The sequence below is a fragment of the Lygodium microphyllum genome, chromosome 5 (assembly GCF_053477565.2).
Source record: "Lygodium microphyllum isolate KBCC chromosome 5, Lygodium_microphyllum_v1.1.10, whole genome shotgun sequence".
Classification (NCBI taxonomy): domain Eukaryota; kingdom Viridiplantae; phylum Streptophyta; class Polypodiopsida; order Schizaeales; family Lygodiaceae; genus Lygodium; species Lygodium microphyllum.
Genome location: NC_141139.1, coordinates 3,195,150 through 3,215,322, shown reverse-complemented (window position 1 = coordinate 3,215,322; position 20,173 = coordinate 3,195,150).

Below are 20,173 nucleotides of genomic sequence, written 5' to 3'. Positions count from 1 at the left end.
GATTTTCTGATGCATATCATGACATAGAATATGGTGTATTTTAATTAAGAGGATAGTAGCACGAGTGTTGTCTCGGTGCTATCCTTACATTGCCGCAACGAGTTAGTAAATACATTGAAAAGCCTGGTTGTGCACCACATGTTTCTGATTGAAAATTATGTTTGAGCACTCTAGGATCATCCACTTTTTCATGTGCATGCTAACCATGGTGTCAGAATAAAAGGACCGGATGCATAGCACTTGTTTTCGATGACGATGACCCACGCTTGAGTGTGGAAAGGCAACCTAAGCCATAGGATAGACGTTCATTTCTTGGGGGATTATTTGGTAAGGACACATGGTATCTCCTAGAATACTTTATGAAATGAAAGAGTGGAGTTTGTTTGTTTGTTTTATATGTTGAGCAACGCATCAAGGGGCCAATCCCTGCGATGTAGGAGAGCTGCAGTGGGGCCGCGTTGATTCCACTGAGAGGTTGCCTCCCATGTATGTGATTATCGTGGCATTCATTGCCAATGTGTATGGGTTCTCCCTGTGTGGAGTTTATAGAAAGGGAAACATTGGACTACAAAACTATAAACGCATAGATTAGGCTTTAGGACAGTTCATCCTTTAGCCAGCAAATAAACGCTCCTGGCCCGCGAGGCCATGAGGGTGTGTTTGTCTGTCATGAGCATGAGGTCTGGCTAGTGCCATAGCCAATGCCGGCCCATTTGAGGTTCCATCAGTGGTGCGTCTGTCGGGGGCTACCAACAAGTGGTGGTTCTCGAATCTAGGGTTTTTAGGGACCAAAAAGTTGGTTTATATCCTCTGACAAGGACCGTCAAGCCAAAATACAAAAAGCAGAACATGCTGAGAGGGCTAGACGGCGGTTGGAGATTGTAAGTCGTTATTCTCCTCAAAGGAGTAGTCCGATATGCATAAGAGGCAATGGTCTTAGTAACCCAACTGCTACACATAGTCCTTTAGGTGCAGGAGGAAGTGCAAGTTCTTCCTCTCTTCCACCAAGTCAACCCACTTCAAGTGGGGGTGTGATCCCATCAGTCCAAACTCCTATTGTCAATCCGATTGTCGTCATGGCACAAGCCATTGCAATTCCTACAGGGACGCCGGATCTACCAGCTTTAAGAGTTCCTTTGCCCATTTTTAATGCGTTAGCCGAAGAAGACACGGAGTTTCACATTTGTGAATTCCAAATATTAATGTTTAATTACCGCATCCAAGATGAGGGACATCTTATGATGTTCTTTAACATGACGTTAAAGGAAGGGCTGCAGTATGGTATCATAGCATAGAGACTGGAACCATCACCACAATCGACCAATTTTATGCAGCATTCCGAGGAGAATATGCCCTTGAAAGAGGTGGCCAATACTGGTTGTGTGTTTTGAATGTAACACGCCAAGACCCCCATGAGAATGTGAAAGCCTATGCTAAGAAGCTTAAGGAAGTGTTTCGTAAGTTACAAACTTACATTCCTATTCCGTCGGCTGCCCAATTGCAATACTTCTTGCATGGATTGGATTTCAATATTCAAGTACAATTGAGCAGTGTGGCTTTGGCTGATATAGACACCGCCATCACGCGGGCAGAAGGAGTAGAGTCACGATTACAAACGGCCTACTCCTCTCAAAATAAATCTTAATGTGGGTCTAGTACCTGGAGGCAATTTACCATTGACAAATGGAAGTCAAGGGATGCCTATGAATAACCCTAATGGGAGAGAAAGCAAGGTTCAAAATGTACCTTTGCTGCCAGCTCCTCCAAGTGTGATTATGCCTATGGCTAGTCAATTGGCTCCACCAAATGTTGGAGGCCAAGTTTCGAACCCTAATGGTGTTCCTATGAGTCAACAACCAATGCCTAATCAAATTGTTAGGCCAATGGAACGACGGATAGACGATCAAGGCTATGAGTCGAGCACCTCTAATGTCCTTGGCGAAGTTAAGGATATGATGAAGCATTGCACCAACATGATTTCTGAACAATATCGGCAAATAGCTATTGACGTCAATTTCCTGAAGAAGCAGCAGAATCTGATAGGGAGCCGATGCCGTGAAGAGGGTGGTCCCTCAAGATTTAGCTATAAGTGGTGTGGCGAACAACATTTCCCTAGAAACTGTCCAAATGTTAAATGTGATATTTGTGGGGAGTCGGGCCACTTAGCCGCTACCTGTTGGAGTAAGATTAGTTTCCTAGAAACTATCCAAATGTTAAATGTGATATTTGTGGGAAGTCGGGCCACTTAGCCGCTACCTGTTGGAGTAAGATTAGTTCCCTCCAACAAGGGAGTAAACAGCCATGTCCAATTAATCACAGAGCGCAAGGTAATAACCTCCAGCAAAATGAAGAACCAAGACAAATATTGAAAAGGGGAAAGACCACTATAGAGGAGTTGCCACAAGGCAATGGAGTCAGCCTTATCGAGGCTGTACACGTCAATGGCACTAAAGCCTCTAATGTACGAGCCGTGACAAGAGGCCAAAAGACTAAAGAGGGTGATAGAGATAATACAAAACCGGTCGAGGAAAACCCTAAGCAAGGGAATAAGGGGACGCAAGTCTTGAATCCTGGAGTGGAAGGTGGACCTCTAAGGCCTATTGACAAAAAATTTGATCCTAAGAAGGATGAGGAAGTGCCAAGAAAGAAGGCAAGAGCTAAAAAAGAAGCACCAAAGCTGATCCCGAGACCAAAGGAAAGGATGGTATGGCGAGAAAAGAGAGCTCTGGCTACCTATCATGATTTTGATTTAGCAAGTTCTCTTTGCGAAGTAAAACCAGATGTAAACCTCTTACAGTTGATTAGATTATCTCCAGGAGTATGCAAGGAATTTAAGAAGATCATGCGTATTGTTTATATTGTAGAACCTTTCGGCATAGCACGAGTAGGGGAAGATTGGTTTGATCATGCTGAAAAGAATTGCCCTAGGGTTCTAGCATACGTGGATGGAATATTAGTGGAGCATGCTATTGTGAACACTGGGTCCTCCGTCAATATCATGAGTTCAAAGTTGATGGAGAGGTTGGGTCTAGGCATCCAAAAAGATGGCCCCACCCTTCTTAGAATGGCTTATGATAGTCTAAGGCAACCAGAAGGTTGCGTTACTAAAGTCCATGTTACAGTCACAAGTGTAGAATGCTTCTTAGACTTTAGGGTGATAAGATTTGCAAGACGTCCTAGCTACTATCGAGTCTTGCTAGGTAGGCCTTGGATCTTACGAACAGACTGTCAAGTCGATATACCCGCCGGTCGAGTGGTTCTAGGTAGAGGTGCTAATCGAGTAATAGTTGATGCTTACCTTGAGTCTCCTCAGAGTGAGAGAGCTCATTTATCCTCTACTGAATTAGAAATAACAGATGATCCATCTGGTAGTGAGACATCATTCAGTGATGAATCTAAAGAGGGGTCCACTACATAGGATATTTATCAGATAACTCTAAATGAGCCGATAGAGCCGCAAGATAGGATAAGAGACGCGGATGTGATTGAGTTGGACCTTGGTACACCGAATGATTCGCGGCCAATTAAATTAGGTTCCATGCTCGGTTCAACAAAAAGGGAGGACTATGTGTCCTTGATTCAAGAATTTCGTGATATCTTTGCTTGGAGTTATGACGAGCTGAGAGGCATTTCTCCCAGCCTAGCTGTTCATAATATTCTTTTAAAAGAAGGCAGTCATCCTATGCATCAAAAGATAAGGCGTATTCCTTTTGAATTGAGGGACGCTATTTGAGGAGTTATAAAAGTTATGGAAAGCTGGTTTAATCTTTCCTGTACATCACATAGAATGGTGTTCACCAGTTGTCACATCAGGAAGAAGAAAAACAACCAGATCCGACTATGTCTAGATTTTAGAGAGCTAAATAAGCAGACGGTTAAGGATTACTACCCGTTGCCATTTATTAACCAGATTTTGGATCAATTAGCGGGTAGGAAAATATATTCATTTATGGACTGCTTTGCAGGATACAACTAGATGGAAATTGCAGAAGAGGACAAGTTGAAAACAACTTTCATTAATGTCTTTGGTACTTTTGTGTACCATGTGATGGCCTTTGGATTGTGCAATGCACCTGGATCATGGCAACGAACAGCAGACAAGAACTTTGGTGACATCTCCCCAGATGAGTTAAAAATATTTATTGATGACCTGGGGGTAGCCACTGTAAGGGAAAGGATGTTGATTATCTTAAGAAAGTGATTTGAGCGCTGCAGACGATTTTGTATCGCTCTTAACCCACGGAAGTGTGTCTTTGGAGTGCCTTATGGGCTATTGCTAGGCCATGTGATCAGTTCAGTAGGGATCGCAACTGACCCTGAAAAGATCAAGGTTATAGTCGCTATGAGTCCACCGTGCACTCCAAAAGAGGTACATAGCTTTCTATCATTGATAGGGTACTATCGAAGGTTTATAAATGCCTTGGCAGAAAGGACGTTGCCATTAATGAACTTATTATCCTTTAGCTATCTATTTGTATGGAGAGACCCTTGTAAGGTAGCTTTCGAGGATGTGAAACAAGAGCTAGTAAAAGCACCAATTTTAAAAGCATCTAAAAGAGGCGAAGTATTTTACATATTTTCAACAACCACCATGCATAGTATCAGGTCTGTTGTTTAGCCCGAATCTGGGAGGAAAAGTGGTATCATCCAATAGCTTTTGCTAGTCGAAAATTGGGCATATAAAAAATTAACTACACCTACATGGAGAAGTTGTGCCTTGCGATGGTCTTTGCGACTAAAAAATTCAGGCACTACATCCTCTATGAGAAGGTAGTTTTTTATACGAAGGCGGAAGGGCTTAGATTGCTTATGAACAAGCTACAACCGCCTGATCGTCTGGCAAATTGGTTAATCACTTTGCAGGAGTTTGATTATGAGATTAAGAGTAAGCCACCAAGGTTGCAGGGGATTGTGGAATGCCTTGTGGATTTTGGGGAGCCGAAAGAGACTTTGGCTGAAGGAAGTGATATTGAAGGAATGTTTAAGATTGATACAGCTTCTATCCCATCTTGGTATGCTGCTATCATGCATTATCTATCAACAAGAGAGACTGGAGCTGGTTTTTTCAAATTAGAAAAGAGGAAAATCAAACAACAGACTTTGAAGTTTTCCTTGATCACAGGAACACTATATCGGCAAGGTGTTGATGATATCTACCGCCGATGTGTAATGCCTGACGAGGTTTCTTTCATCTTGGAGGAGTGCCATGACTCTGCATGTGGAGGGCACTTTGCTGGACGGTTGATGGCATAGAAAGCTTTAAGAGCTAGGTATTGGTGGCCGTCCATCTTCCAAGATTCCTTTGAGTATGTTAAGAGATGTGATACCTATCAAAGACATGACAACAGAGAGAATAGGAAATGCCCACTTACGCCTATCATGGCTATCCTTCCATTTGAGAAGTGGGGCATTGACTTTGTGGGTCCTATCACCCCGTCGTCTACTACCCAGAAGAGGTACATTATAGTAGCAACTGATTATTTTACAAAATGGTCAGAAGCGCGGGCGATGAGGTAGGACAATGCAAAAGAGACTGCAAGTTTCCTTTTAGAGCACATTATCAGCAATTTCGGTCCACCGAAGGAACTAGTGTCGGACCGTGGAACCCACTTTTTGAATAAAGTGATTAAAAGCCTGAATAAAGCTTGGCAAATCAAACATAACAAAACGACCCCCTATAATCCGCAAGCCAACGGGCAAGTCGAAAGTACTAATAAGCAGCTTGTGGGTATCTTGTCTAAAATAGTCTCTGAGAAGAAGTTGTATGTGGAGTATTCGCGTACAATACAAAGTTCAAGCGAGCTACTGGCCATACTCCATTTAAATTAGGGGAAGAGTGTGTGATACCCCTCAAAATCGAGTTGCCAACCATACGGTTTGCAATTAACCACTCTTTGGGAGATGAGGATACACTCTTTGAACGTTTCACGACCATAGCCCACTTGGATGAACTGAAATTGTAGAGCTTATTACGCCAAGAGATAGCTAAACGTCGGATGAAGCAGTTGCACGACCTTAAAGCAAAGAATTATACCTTTAAAAAAGGGCAATTAGTTCTGTACTACGATGCGCATAGGGAGCTGTTTCCAGGGAAGCTGAAACCTAGATGGGATGGCCCCTACAAGATTGTCAGGATAGGAAAAAATAGGTCTATGACTCTACTAGTCGATCTGCAAGGAGTAGAATTTAAAAATAAGGTTAATCTTAATAAGATTAAACCTTATTATTTCTAAGTATGCTAACACAGAGAAATGGATTGCAGTTCCATGCTGGGGCTGATTAGAGACCTGCAAAAGAGCTTAAAGCTGGTTGATGGGGCGGTTAATTCCTTATTTGGAGCACCCATATCTGGAGCAGAGATACCATAAGGGGAAACTTATCTGGTGGAGCAAAGGATATAAAGTGATTGAGCAAGAAGACGGAACCTTTGTGTGGGAGATCAAAGTCTTCTGCCATCATTGCTTACAAATGTTGATAAGTATCCCTGTTGAGTTTAATGAAGAAGGTGGGATGGAGCCGTTAGTTCATCCTCTAAACATGCTAAATTTTGACTATCATAATTACGAATAGAGGAGTTTGTGATGGCAGGCTATGTAAACCCATTGTGGACGTATACATTATATTTTGACGGAGCGTCCAGGGGCCCTAATAAAAAAGGGAGTGTTGGAGTAGTAATCCGAGATCCCCGACGTAGAGTTACGATGAAGTTAGCTCCTTATTTTGGGGTAGGATTCACTAACAACATGGCGGAGTATAAAGCCTTGATTATGGGACTGCATATTGCCAAGCAAGGTGGTATTCAGCGGTTGTTAGTAAAAGGGGATTCCCAGTTGATCTTGAATCAGCTAGATGAAATGTACACAGTGCGAAATTCCATCCTTTGTATGTATCATCGAACTACCATGACCCTACTTGAGGAGTTTGAGAGAGTGTCTCTTTAGCTGATCCCACGTTACTGGAATCAGTTTGCGGATTCACTGGCAAATCTTGCTTATGAAGAAGACCTTTTCTTCAACTGTGGTCCTAGTTTGGATATTGCTATCAATAATGAGACAGGACCTAGTCGCTTGTGGGGAATGTTATCAGAGCATGCAATATATGGCAGGCGATGGTTGATATGGGTGATGCAAAGAGTAGCCGAGACCCATCTACCATTGTTATCCTGGACCCATAGGTTGATTAGACAACATGTTATGCGTACGCCTCTTACTATATATGCAAGAGGGATGGGTCATAATCTTATGCATTTAGCTTAGGGCTGCGAGCCCTATTTTTTCCTCCTTGGAAAGGAGCATATTATTGTATATCTGTACTATTTCAGAGAGGGATGTGTAGATGCTATTCTGTTTGATCTCGTTAGGCCAAGAGGGTCAGTTTTGCGAGGTGTTAAATGTTTTATTTCATTAGGCCAAGAGGGCCGATCAATTTTTGTAGTGAAATGCTTTATTTCATTAGGCCAAGAGGGTCAGTCGTTTGTTTAGTACAGGTGCAGTTAATGGTTTCTTGTTTTAGCCCTGTGTTAGACAGGTTCAAAGAAGAGCTTGGAAGGAGCCTATGTCACGCGGAGACTTCTTATGCCCTAACCAAGTGATATCTCTCCTTTACGAGTACCGTGGTTTTATGCTATATGTGTATGTGTACTTATAGGGGATTTTCTTTTCTTGTTGGGGACTGGCGTCCAAGGCATGAAGTCCCAGGTTTAGGTTAGGTATGTCTGAGGGAGGCCTGAGTAGTCATTGCCTCCTGTAAAGACATTGCCAGGCATTGAAAGACCTGTTTTAGAAGGCAGTCCTAGTGACCCTGTTCTGCTAGCCTGGTAGGCAGCCGTTCTAGGAGTTCTTGTTAGTTGTGAGGCAGTTAGAGAAGCCTGCCAGAGGAAACAATGATGATGGTAGAGAGGAAGAAACCCTGAATATCTCAAAGCAATAAATATACACAAAGGTGTGTAAAAAGGGGTTCTAACCCCTATAAAAATAGAAAAGAAAAGAAAGGAAAACTTATAAGCAGTTGCTCATCGCCTTGTGAAGGCCTGGTAGGTTCCTGGGGACGAGTCAGACCCGGGGCCGATGCCTTGTCTTCCTAGGGGTGGCATCTCGCTAGAAAAGAAGAAAGTAAGGAAGGTTGGAGCGAAAATAAAAGTGAGTGTCAGAAAAGAATTAAGTATCGCCTTGCGAGGGCTTGGTAGATTCTTGGGTACCAAGACAGGACCCGAGGCCGATGCCCTGTTCTCCTTGGGTCACTACGCTCAGCTCCCTCCTTTTTACACACCTGAGTATGGAAACATGAAAACCTAAAAGAAGAAATGTGCTAAAAGAAAATACTTCTTGATCAAGCTATAGGAGTCCTCGCCTAATAGGAACTCCTGGTTGTGTTGTCATTAGTTAGATAGGTAGTTCAGACTACCACTTAGGGCAACCTCTTTGATAGTTCTTTTTAGTTTGGCCGTGTTGGAGCAGTCGGTTAGTGACTAGCTTGGGATCTTCTATCAGATTATGCTAGGCCTACTCCTTGTGGATTTCATGCCTTGGTTTTGTTAGGGGGTAGGGCAAGCATTGTACTGTGCTTTAATATGTATCTATTTTGTATCAGCTTGATGCTTCCTTTGGTTGTTTTGTGCAGATCTATTGTGGGATTCCACAGACTGAGTCACCCTATCCCATGGTCGCCAATGAGAGCGGAGTTTTAAGCCCGAGATGTGTCTAAAATTTGCCAGAAAATTTGAAATTTAGGGAAAAAATATTTGACATCGAAGGTGGCGGCAGCAGCTAGGACGATTTTAAGCACCAAGTGAAAGACGGCTTTTAAAAGGAGCTCGAGCGACACTTGTGGATTTTTGATAATTTTTTCAACTAACGTGCAGGATGCCAGGAGCTGCCAGTCAATGATGCGGGATGCCGAGACGAACGCGCATGATTTTTCAAAGGCTGAAACGGAGTCCGGATGCAGAAGAGGCCAAAAATTGGCCAAGATTTGAAAGGGTAGACAAAATTTAAGACAAAGGAGGGGTGCCCTTTGGGACTTGACCCCCCCTCCCTCATTTTTCACGAGATATGGTGGCATCTTCACGTCGTGATCAAGGCACTGATTTTTTCGCCATCCGTCCCCTCCCCCCAAAAATTGAATTGTGGGGCTGCAAAGAACCTATCTAACAGATGATACCCGGCAACTTCTCCCTCTTTCTTGATTCTATCACCGGTCCTCACGCGAGATATGGCTGTCTGGATGAAGAGATCAGAATCTAGTCTTTCTCTCTCCTCCCTCTCTCTCTTCTCTATGGACTATTCATGTGCACTCTCTTGAAGAAGGAATGGGGGAGGGAGATTGAAGAAAATGGTGATGGAGATGGATGGAGATGCTGAAGATTGATGTGTAGCATTGGATTGAGAGTAATGGAGGCTCCGTCTGTTGGTTATGCAGTCATTTAAGAAGTCTCGGGTTTCGTAAAAATACGGTATGACCATTTTTATGAAGAAAAATGAAGGGTTTTTGGTATTTTATGATGGTAATGATGTTTTTATTGGATAAAAATTTGTTTGAGTGCTGGTTGCACCATGATTAATTGTTGTTTATAAAAAAATTTTGATTTTGCAATGATTTACAGGTGCTATTTAATTCCCGTAAACCCGAAATGCAGTTTTTAAGCGGTAAAATGGTAGTTTTTCCGTTTTGGGTGGGTGAAAGGTGTTTCCATGGGAGGAAAATGGAAGATAAATTGAATGTTAGTATGGTGAAGTGATTGGAACAAGAAAAATTAAAAAATAACATATTCTATTGCCAAATAAATTAAGAAAATGAAAAAAATAAGGTAAAAAATAGCAAAACACCTCACATAAATATGGAAAAATATAATGATTGTTTGTGGATGTATGGTAGTGGCAAAGCATGAGGTTTTTGTCCTCAGTTTTCCCTATCTCCTTGTCAAAGTTTGTGATTTATCTCTTTTTACACATCAAAACATGACAAAATGAATCTCTACACCTATGCAACGAAAGCAATACCTAAACATAGGGGGTTGGGATGTTTGAATGGTGTGATTTTCATGCTGATTATTACTAATTTTCTGATGCATATCATGACATAGAATATGGTGTATTTTAATTAAGAGGATAGTAGCACGAGTGTTGTCTCGGTGCTATCCTTACATTGCCGCAACCAGTTAGCAAATACATTGAAAAGCTTGGTTGTGCACCACATGTTCCTGATTGAAAATTATGTTTGAGCACTCTAGGATCATCCACTTTTGCATGTGCATGCTAACCATGGTGTCAGAATAAAAGGATTGGATGCATAGCACCTGTTTTCGATGACGATGACCCACGCTTGAGTGTGGAAAGGCAACCTAAGCCGTAGGATAGACATTCGTTTCTTGGGGGATTATTTAGTAAGGACACATGGTATCTCCTAGAATACTTTATGAAATGAAAGAGTGGAGTTTGTTCGTTTGTTTTATATGTTGAGGAGGGCATCAAGGGGCCAATCCCTGCGATGTGGGAGAGCTGCAGTGGGGCCGCGGTGATTCCACCGAGAGGTTGCCTCCCATGTATGTGATTATCGTGGCATTCATTGCCAATGTGTATGGGTTCTCCCTGTGTGGAGTTTATAGAAAGGGAAACATTGGACTACAAAACTATAAACGCATAGATTAGGCTTTAGGACAGTTCGTCCTTTAGCCAGCAGATAGACTCTCTTGGCCCGCGAGGCCGTGAGGGTGTGTTTGTCTGTCATGAGCATGAGGTCCGGCTAGTGCCATAGCCAATGCTGGCCCATTTGAGGTCCCATCACAATGCGAGTTCTGTTTGTCGGTTGATTGAACGTTGCAAGCAACCATTAATGGTAATGACTGCTTTGATTTTTCAGAGCACAAAGATGTGTCTAAGGTTTCACCGCTATTAGGAGAGGCATCAATGGGGTCATTGGTGGATGGACTTGATGCTTTATTCCTCAGCTCTCCAGCACTCTTGGTGTCAATGTTGTTGGTGTCCACAACTACCTGTAACCGCTGTTGTTTTTGTTGTTTTTTCCTCTTTTTCTTGGTCAGGGAAGGTGTATTTCTCAACGACTCAGGACCCTGGACTAGGTCAACTGTTGATAGGCTTGGTTGGGCCTCAGCATTCTCTTTCTCTAGTGTGTCCTTATGGAACATAGCCGTGTCAAGATTGTGGGAGAGAAGGAAGGAGTCTCACTTGTAGCTTTCTTGCTTGCACAATGGGGGAATACACACACAGGTGGAGGTTGAAAACAGTTTTTCTCTTCTTAGTTGTGTAAGCCAAAAAGAACTCTAATACAAAGAAATAGAATAACCCTATATATGGGTCTCAAACCAAACTCAACTAACTAAGGTGGCATACTAACTGAGCCACGAACTAGAGTAGATAAGGATAGCTGTCATCTAGCTATTATTCATGGGTGGTGTACCAACCGCATCTGCAACTAACAAGTCGGTGACATAAATGCACAACGGTCACCCTGGCATACCACGAGTGGAGCTCGATATCTCAACACTCCCCCTCGAGCTCAATCCCAATTCCTGCACACCAAGCAGGTCTTTGAACTTGCGCAGCTTCTCTACACCCAATGCCTTCGTAAATATGTCAGCTACCTGATCCTCTGTGCTGACATAAACTAGATCAATAAGACCTAGTAAAACCCTCTCCCGCACATAGTGATAATACACCTCAATATGCTTTGTTCTAGCATGATAGACTGGGTTATTTGCCAAGTGTATACTACTCATGTTGTCACAATAAATGACAACTGGTCCATCTGTAGGCTGATGCATATCATAAAGTAGCTTATCCAACCAAGCTACCTCACGTGCAGCCATTGCTGCGCCCCTGTACTCAGCCTCTGTGCTCGACAAGGCAACTGTAGGCTATTTCTTGCTGCTCCAAGTGACTGCAGCACTCCCAAAAGAGAACACATATCCACTAGTAGATCATCTATCAGAAATACTACCAGCCCAATCAGCATCAGTGTATCCATGCAACTGTATCTGAACCCTAGTCTCATAAAGTAGTCCATACTACAATGACTTCACATACTTGAGTATGCGTCTAGCCGCATCCAAATGCGGTTTCCTTGGAGCCTGCATAAACTGACTTACCAATCCAAGAGCATAGCTCAAATCTGGGCTGGTAATAGTCATATAAATCAAACTTCCTACTATGTGTCTATACATAGTAGGGTCTTCCAGAAGCTCACCTACATCTGCGCTCAGCTTCACATTCTGCTCCAAAGGAACTGAAATAGGCTTACAGCCTGTCATCCCATATTTGGACAGCATGTCCAATCCATACTGCCTCTGCAAGAGCCATATCCCACTTGGTGATCTAATCACCTCAATGCCCAAGAAATAACGCAGCTCTCCCAAATCCTTCATCTCAAACTTCTGCTTCAATAGCATTTTCACATGAAGGATATCTTCATCACTGTCACCTGTCATAATCAAATCATCAACATAAATGACAAGTAGCATAATATCTTTCTCTGTTTTTCTCACATAAAGTGAGAAATCTGCCTTGGAAATCTGAAAGCCAACAGTGACAAGATACTGTCCTATCTTGTCAGACCATGCTCTAGGTGCTTGCTTCAAGCCATACAATGCTTTCTTCAACCTGCAAACAAACTCAGGATGAACAGCATACACATAACCTGGTGGCTGCTCCATATATACCTCTTCTTGCAAATCACCATGCAAGAAGGCATTCTTTACATCCATCTGATGTAAAGACCATTCCTTTGATGCAGCCATAGCAATGATTGCTCTTACGGTTGCCAACTCATCATCAATGCTCTGTTCTGAACCACTGGATTCACCATCCACATAAGAGTGACCTGCATTCACATCAAACATGGGCTGATCTACCTTCTCTTTTCCTTTTTGTGATACATGCATACCACTATTTGCATTGCTTTGAGAAGATTCTCCTGATCTCAATCTGCCTGTCCATGGTAAAGAATGTGAACCACTGCTAGAGGACGCTCCAGGTCCACTAATATCTTCTGACTGCTGCTGCGAATTCTGTGCAGCATTACCATTTTGTGCATCTACATTATCAATCACATTTACTGGTTTATACCAGCTACTCATCTCATCAAAAACAACATCTCTGCTCACTGTAAACTTACAAGTAGAAGGGTTATAGCGTCTATACCCTTTTTGCTGTAGATAATAACCAATAAAGATGCACTTCTCAGCTTTTGGATCCAACTTGGATCTCAACTCATCTAGCACATGAACATAGGCAATGCAACCAAAAATCTTCAAATGAGAAATATCTGGTTTCCTACCAGTATACCTCTCCTCTAGAGTCATCCCATGTATTGCTACAGTGGGAGTCCTGTTCATTATGTAGACTGTTGTAGCAACTGCTTCAGCCCAGTAAGAATTTGGCAAGTCTTTTTCATTGAGCATGGCACGAGATACCTCTCCAATATGCCTGTTTTTCCTTTCTGCAATTACATTTTGTTGTGGGGTATGACTGCATGAATATTGCTGCTTTATGCCATGCTCCTGCAGGAACCTTACAAACTCATTTGAGAGGTACTCTCCTGCTCCATCTGACCTTAGGCATTTTATTTGCATGCATGTTTCTTTTTCAACCATAGCTTTAAGAGTTTTAAAATGTCCAAAAACGTCACTTTTCTTTTTCATAAAATGCACCCAAACTTTTATGCTATAGTCATCAATAAAAGTGACAAAATAATGACAGCCTCCAAGAGATGCAGCTTTAGTAGTCCACACATCAAAGTGGATTAATTCCAATGGCTTCTTACTCTCTTGAACATGTCTAGGAAATGGTTTCCTTGCCTGTTTTCCAAACTGACAGGCTTCACATACCTTATGCATTTCTGCAACCTTGAATTTAGGCAATCCTGCAACAATATTTTGGGCCTGCATTGATTTAAGTCATTGTACATTAACATGACCAATGCGTTTATGCCAGATATCAATATCTGCAACTACACCGGTCCCATGTGCAAACATTGTTGCACTCAATTCAGGCATGTTTGCATCCAATGTAAACATTCTGCCCTTCTTCTTTCCTTTTGCTATCAAGCGACCTTTATTTTTCATATCCTCAACAAAGCATCCATGAGGATTAAATCTGACCTGCAAGCCCTGCTCAACCATTTGACCAACAGAAACCAGATTCTTGGTGATATTCGGGACATGAAATACATCGGACAGGTATTTCTTTTTCCCATCCTACATAGACAAAGGAATTTTTCCAATATGCACAATAGGATGTGCAGTATCATCACCAGTCTCCACAAATCCTGGTTTTTTCATTTTCCTTGCATCCTCCATCCATTTTGCATGACTTGTCATGTGGTTTGATGCACCTGAGTCAACATACCATACATCGTTTCTTTCTTCTGCACTTGTCACAGAATTATTCATGTGTTGCACCATAAACAAATGCTCATTTCTATCATCACCCTGTCTACTAGAAGATGCATAATTCCCTTGTTGCAATTTTCCATTCATGATGTCATTCTGCTTTTTATAGCAGTCTTTAGCCATATGACCCATTTTACCACAGTAGTAGCATTCAACATTACTGTTTGCATTTTGGCCTCTTTGCCATCCACCACGACCTCTTTGGCTCCCCCTACCTCTAGAGTTACCACGTCCTCCTCCATAGGACTGGTTTTCTTGAGTTTGCTACGTATTCTGATTTCTACCGCGGCCTCCAGATCGGCCTTCTCTACCTCTTCCTCTACCTCTTCCAACATTTGAGTAGAAGACAGCTTCTTTTGAAGTTCCTCCTGAAGAAGATACACCACCATTTCTATGCTCCTCAGAAATTAGAAGAGCAATCAACTCCTCAAAATCAGGAAATCTTTCACGGACGGAAATGGATGTTTGGAACTGTGCATAATCCTTTCCTAGACCATTCAAGGTCACAGAAACTAAATCATCATCTTCCACTGGCGACCCAATGGAAGCAAGTGCATCTGCAATCTTCTTCACCTTCACGTGGTAGTCATTGATGCTCATATTTTCTCTTTACACATTGTGCAACTCTTGCTTGAGCTGCATTTTCCTGGCTTGCATATTTGTGCTATACATTTTTAACAAAGTATCCCATGCCTCTTTTGGCGTACTTGCATCTTGAATATGCGCAATCATAGAGTCTGAAATGCTGATAGATAGCCAGTACATAACTTTCCTGGCTCTCTCATGCCATGCTTTAAATGCCTGCATTTGCTGTTGATTGGGAACATTAGGAAGAACTGGTTCTTCTTCATTTCCTGCAACGAATTCCCAATATCCTTTTCCCATAAGAAAATTCGTCATTCTGAACTTCCACGCTTGGAAGTTGTTCTTGTCAAGCTTTTCAGTGACAATTTGTGAAAGAGAATCAGACGCCATTACAGAGCACTGCAAAAAATTCTGTCACTGCAAAGAATACAGCTTCAGCCTCACAAGGGCAAATCTGCAAAACTGATGGAAGTGGCATTTGACTACACAGTCACTTCCTAGTGACGATTTTGCATCAACTGGCAACAAGGATGATTCTGTAACTCCCAATGTCTCTGCGCGCACAGGCATACGATGCAATTTCTACAGTAACTTTTCACCGACCTGTAGAATAGTGGTCGCATAGCATAAAATAGGGCATTTTCCTGAGTGTGCAGAAAACTTCCGCCTCCAAAACAGGCCCCGAAATGGCCTCAAATCAAAAAAATAGAGCAACCGAGGGCTAAAGCCCCCACCCGCAGCATATACTGCCCTCTTGCTACACTCGAAGGGCGTCTCAATCTGAGACAATGCACTCTTGCACTTTTTGGCTGTGCTACCTGCAGAGACTTGCTCCCAAAACATAAAAATGAAAGCAACACTGGTCCTCTTACCAGAACACCGCGAACTTGGTTTGCTTTCTTGAGCTCCTTACCACAAACAAGGCTTTGATACCATGTCAAGATTATGGGAGAGAAGGAAGGAGTCTCACTTGTAGCTTTCTTGCTTGCACAATGGGGGAATACACACCCAGGTGGAGGCTGAAAACAATTTTTCTCTTCTTATTCGACCTGTGCTTGTATCAACTCTTCCAACAAGTCCTGGCTCTCGTTAGTAGGCTTGACTGTTATGTCAGTACCCTCTTTGCCTTTCCCTCGAGGTTCGATGAGGTCACCCTTGCTAAAGGTTGTGACTATCCTCACACCCGGTAGTGTCAAGTGTATCCTCTATGCTAAATAGTCGGCCTCACACTTGGTTGCTCTTTTAAAGGGTCTTCTTAGGAGGATTTCCTTCCCGTAATTAGCACTATTTGGAGAAACATGAAATAGGATAGGCAATCTTTCAGTTTCAATTGTCGCAAGGATTTTGCACTTCTCTATGAGTGCTTGTGGGTGTCCCCGTAAGGGCTAAGAGTTGCATTAGTCAGTGTGAGCTCTAGTTGGCCTAGTAGGGTCCATGATTCATAGGTCAAGATATTAAAATCTGCTCCTTCATCAATCAGAGCATCGATAGTATGCTCTCTTTTCGCGATGAGTTTGACCCTAAGATAAGTAGGTGGTACTATGTCTTCGTCTTCCGGGTCTTGGCTTGTAAGTTTAAGCCTTTTGACAAATGCCCTTGAGTCCCTAACTGCACGACCAGATGTGAATTCTCCAATTATGTCTTGGATCGTCAATGCAATGCTATTCAAGGAGCATCTATCGTCAAGATTGTCATATCTAGTCATTCCCGCTGTTGTAGCTTGATGTTGTTGCTTTCCGCTTTGACTAGATGTAGTCCAAATGCAACACATATGTGTTTTTGCAATGTGGCCTTTTTGCCCTTGTTGGCTAGATTGGCCCATTGATGTTCTAGGGTCTCTCTTTCTCTCTGTTCGGGTATGGGCTTTTGGTTGCTCTTTTGCAAGTGAGAATCCATGCTCATGTAGAGCCATTACTACACTAGGGTCCAATTTGGAGGACCTGTCACGACGTGCGCAACCTACTTGGCAGTGCCCCCTCTATGGGGGTCTAGGGGCCCCCAGCCCATAGGGCCGTTACAGTAAATGCCATACGTGAATTGAAAGACCATTTATAGCCAAATTTTGAACTACTTGCTCTAAATTTTAGCCCAGTGATTGATCTATAATATTGTTTCGGCGCTATATGGTCTCTTGGTCAGTTTCAGGGTCTCACACTCTACAATGTGGTTTGATTGTGAAAATCAGACAGGGTGGTCCGATTGTGGTACTCGGACAGGGTGGTCCGATTGTGAGACTCGCATAGTCCGATTTCTACTTTGGTCTGATTTTGGCACTGGTTCCGACTGCTGGAATCGGACGGGGTGGTCAAATTTTACTTTGGTCCTATTTTCCTAGTCGGACAAGGTGGTCCGACTCCTACGATAGGACACGTGGTCCGATTTTGGCACTGGGTCCAATTTTGACACTGGGTCTGATTCTAGCAGCAGTCAAACGGTCCGACTCTAGAAATCGGGTGGTCCGATTCTAGGACCCCGAGACCTACGGACCTCTTATTGATCAAGCGTTTCAAGCCGAGCAGCCATGGCTACCTCTCACATAGCTGACGTGCAATGCCTACCTTGCGGGTGTAGTGAGCTTACCTTGATGCTTGATCGAGTTCCCTCCTCTCTCTCGCACTCCGATAGCTCCACGATCCTTGTGGAAAGCTCAAGCAATCTCAAGCCCCCTCCGTCAAGCTCCATCCTCCACAAGAGAAGAGAAGAGAAGATGAAGAGAGAAGATGGGGAACTTCTTCTCCACGATCCCTTACTCTCACACACTCACTCCCTCACACTCCCTCAACCCCTCACTCAAGCACAAGCAAGAAGGTAAGAAACAAGAGAAAAAGAAAAAGAAGCTTTGGCCACACATAAGAATGAGCTTCTCATTCACTTTTTAACTTTATATACAAAACCCTAAATCCCTTTTGGACGGTCACCCTCTTATCCCCTTTTTTACATGGCTAGCCGTGGCCTAGGCCCTTTTTCCCATTGTCCTTCTATCTTCCTAGCTTCCTTTCCACTGCCCGTCTACATTTACAAATTGCACAGGTGAGAGCCTGGCACTCCTTAAATTAAATCATGGATGCGCTTGTGCTCTTTTACAAAAGTATTGAATTGCTCTTTTCCTTGTGTGCCTTTGTCTTCCGTTTCACTTTTTCTTGGCCTTTTTCTTCTGCTTTATCTTTTCCTGATTTTCCACCTTGTCCGTCTGACGGTTAACAACTATAGATGCTTTAGAATCTAGAAAATCTCTCAAAGAAATTTCCTTAATGCCTATTAACCAAAAAAACATGAAGATTACATTGTCCAGTAGCTTAATTCTCTTAAATACATCAATGAAGATGTGTATTATTATCTCACCTACCTATCTACCTACCTACCTTGGATATTTCTTGGTCCCATAAGTTGTCACTCATGCATTGTCAACTAGCATGCAACAAAAGAGAAGAGAGAATCTAGAAGTAATAGCTAATCTTGACATGTTTCAATAATCCACACAATCACAATCAGAAACACTCATAAGCTCAAAATACTTTACATTCTACCATATTTATTGCTTCCAATGATAGTGAAGAAAAAATAGTAAGGGTTTTATAGGATTGAAAAATGGAGAAGAATCAAGAGGAAGAACAACAAGAAATTTAAATTCTAAGGAAATAGGTTGAGACTTACCTCCAAAGAGGGGCTACTACTACGTCCATTGCTTCTTGGTGCACCCATTGTCAACAGTAGGAATACGTGTGTAGAGGAAAGTGCAAGCTCAACTGCCAAGACCCATGGACTGCTTATTGTTCAAGCATTTCAAGCGAGCACTAATGGCAACTTCTCACATAACCGATGCACCATTCTTCTCTACAAGTGTAGTGAGCTTACCTTGATGCCCGATTGAGTTGTTTTCTCTCTCAAGCACTCTGATAGCTCCACGATTCTTGATGCAAGCTCAAGCATCCTCAAGCCTCCACCTCCAAGCTCCATCCTCCATAGCCGCACGCGAGACAAGAGAAGAGAAGAGGAGAGAAGAGAAGAAGAAGAGAGGAGATGGTGTAGAGCTTCACCTCCTTGTTGCCTTACCCTCAGACACTCACTCCCTCACACTCTCACACTCCCTCCCTCAAGCACACACAAGCAAGTAAAGAGAAGAGAAGAAGAGAAGAAGGTGAGTCTCTTGTTGCCACACACCAAAGAATGAGCTCTCATTCACTTTTTGAACTTTATATACAAAGCCCTAAATCCCCTTTGGGTGGTCATCCCCTTTTTACATGGCCGACTAGTTAGGCCCTTTTTTCCATTGTTCTTCTGTCTTCCTGGCTTTTTCCTACTGCCCATCTACATTTAGAATTTGCACCGACGCTCTTAAAATAAATCATGGTGCACCTTGTGCTCTTTTACAAAAGTATTAACTTGCACTTTTTCTTGTGCACCTCTCCTTGATTTAGGACTTTTTCACACTTCTTGTGTTTCTCGATTTTTATTGGCGTGCCTTCATTCTCCATTCCTATTTTCCCTTGGCCGTGTCTTCTACTTTAGTTTTTTTGGATTTTCCACCTTGTTCGTCTAAGGGCTAACATTACCCCCCTCCTAGTTGAGTGCCACAGTCTCGTGGCACTTGTTGCTGGGTGGTGAGTCGGACGATGTTGTTGGAGTAGCCAGGTAGCTTTTTGAGTTCGTATACAAGCCATGTTGGGGGGTGGGTTGAAGGGATTTATGGAACTAAAAGGCCCTTGCATTGGATATGGTCCCTGGTGCTGGAGGGATTTATGGACTTATTGGAGGGATTTACAGAACTGAAAGGTCCTTGTGTTGGATATGATCCCTGGTGGTGGAGGGATTTATGGACTTGAAATTGACGATGGTGTTGGATGGATCCCGGTGGGGAGAGAGGCTGATAGGCAGATCCATCTTTAAAATTGAATATTGTGTTAGATGGATCCATCTCTTGGCCCTCCATGGTTGCCTTCTCTTGCACTATTCCAAATGAGCTTCTTCATTCACTTTTTGATTGGGGCTGCCTCAGTGTGCCCTTGCTTTGTTTTGTCGTCATGGTGACATTGTCGCATAATATGGGGAGTGCATTGCATGGATGATGGGGTCTCCGGGGCTGGTGGTTGGGGCCTTTGTTTGTACCTAAAAAGAAAAGAAGGTGCACTACCTAGGGGGGGGGGGGGGGTTCCATTGTCGTGTGGAGCAATGTGCTCATGCTAC